A 1,819-nucleotide genomic window follows, 5' to 3' on the forward strand; every position below is an offset into this window, starting at 1 on the left:
ATGGTTAGAATAGCAACAAAATATCTTGCAGTGTTTAGATGTAAGCCTTTACACTTTGAGTTCAAATCCTAACCAAGGTCAACTTTAACTTTCATCACAGTATGATGAAACAGTATCAGTAATATACTGAAGTTGTACTTGTTCTCTTCTATAAACTTGCCCATGTTAGAAATGATTGTTTTATTTTCATCATACAAGTTCTGAAATCTATAAATCTGTGTGAGCCACTAGCTAGGACCATTTTGTATCATTAAAATCAATATTCATCCTCTCTTCAGTTACACAGCCCCATTTCATTCTATAACTAGGAAGTATTATGCCTATAGATGAAGCAATTACTTTACTAATTGTTGTTAAAAGCAATTAGTTTCATATTATAATAATCTATGTGCTTTAGATTGCAAGGAATGACCAAAATTAATTAAACAATTGCAGGTGAGCTTGAACACTAGACTTTTATGCCCAATGTTTTAAAGATCTGGGATTAATTATGAAAACAACTGTTACTGTAATAAAGGTTCATTACAAATGTAAACACACTAATTGATTTGTATTTGCTCTATTCTTAGTTATCTCACAGATAATCAAAAATCTATGCTTCTAGTCTGTCTGACTTTTATCTCAAGAGTCAATTACAATTTGAGACTGATCACTTGTTAAACATACACACAACCAAATTAGATAGATTGCACTATTTCCCAAAGTCTTCCCAAGTGATTTAAAAACTTCCACTCACCAACCATTAGTACTCATAAGCATTGTTTTCACTCTCTGTCAGCTTCAAGGAGTTCAAGTCAACTGACAGAAATATTTCATCTATTGATATTTCAGCTGGAAGTTATGTAAGGAAGCAATGCGTGTGTGTGTATGTGTGTGTGTGCAGATGTGTGTATCTTGCGTATTAAAAATAGGAGACACTAGATAGATAGCATAACTTAAGATGCACTGTATCGGAACAAAAGACAGGAGGGTCAATACTGGAATGTTTTTCATCATAGGTGCCTGAATCAAGGTTGAACAATATCACGAACATCCACAACACTAACAAGAACCAGCTACCACATGGTTGCTGAATCTCCCAAAACTAGACGCTATATCTACCTCAAATCCCATCTAACTGTCTTAAAGAAAGGAAGTTTGATAGGCAATAAGATAGGATGGTTGTACATGGAATACTTTTGAGTATAAGTTTACTCAACTGGGATTGGTCTTGTGCTAAACCACAAAAGTGACAACAGTATTAATGATATCATTGACATTATAGCTGCCATTATAGTAATAATGAGAAAGAGAGAGAGAGAGAGAGAGTTAGGCTGGCAATAAAAGAGTTGTGATCAAGAAACATGACTGAGATGATAAAAGACAACAAATATATGGTAGCAACAACAGAAGTGGAACAATGAGAGAGAATAATTGGCAAGAAAAGAACAAAGGTGACAAAACAGGTTAAAACAAAACTAATTTACTAAATTTAAATATTTAATTGGATTTACTCTGAGGAGCACTGGATACAATGTTTGACTGGAAGAACAAAATTTCAATGATCAGCTCTGTTACTATCGCAGTGTGTGCCCCTGCACTAGTGTCTGCATAGGAGTGTCCCTGTTGCTAATGTGTGTGTGTGTGTGTGTGTGTGTGTATAAGAGTGCCCGTTTGTGCATGTGTGTGTATCTGAGTATTCTATGCAATAGTGTGTGTGTGTGTGTGTGTGTGTGTGCGTGTGTGTGTGCGTGTGTGTGTGTGTGTGTGTGTGTGTGTGTGTGTGTGTGTGTGTGTGTGTGTGTGTGTGTGTACAAGTGCAGCATTTACAGCAGTTATA

The sequence above is a fragment of the Octopus bimaculoides genome, chromosome 3, assembly GCF_046866305.1.
Source record: "Octopus bimaculoides isolate indiv1 chromosome 3, ASM4686630v1, whole genome shotgun sequence".
NCBI classification, from domain to species: domain Eukaryota; kingdom Metazoa; phylum Mollusca; class Cephalopoda; order Octopoda; family Octopodidae; genus Octopus; species Octopus bimaculoides.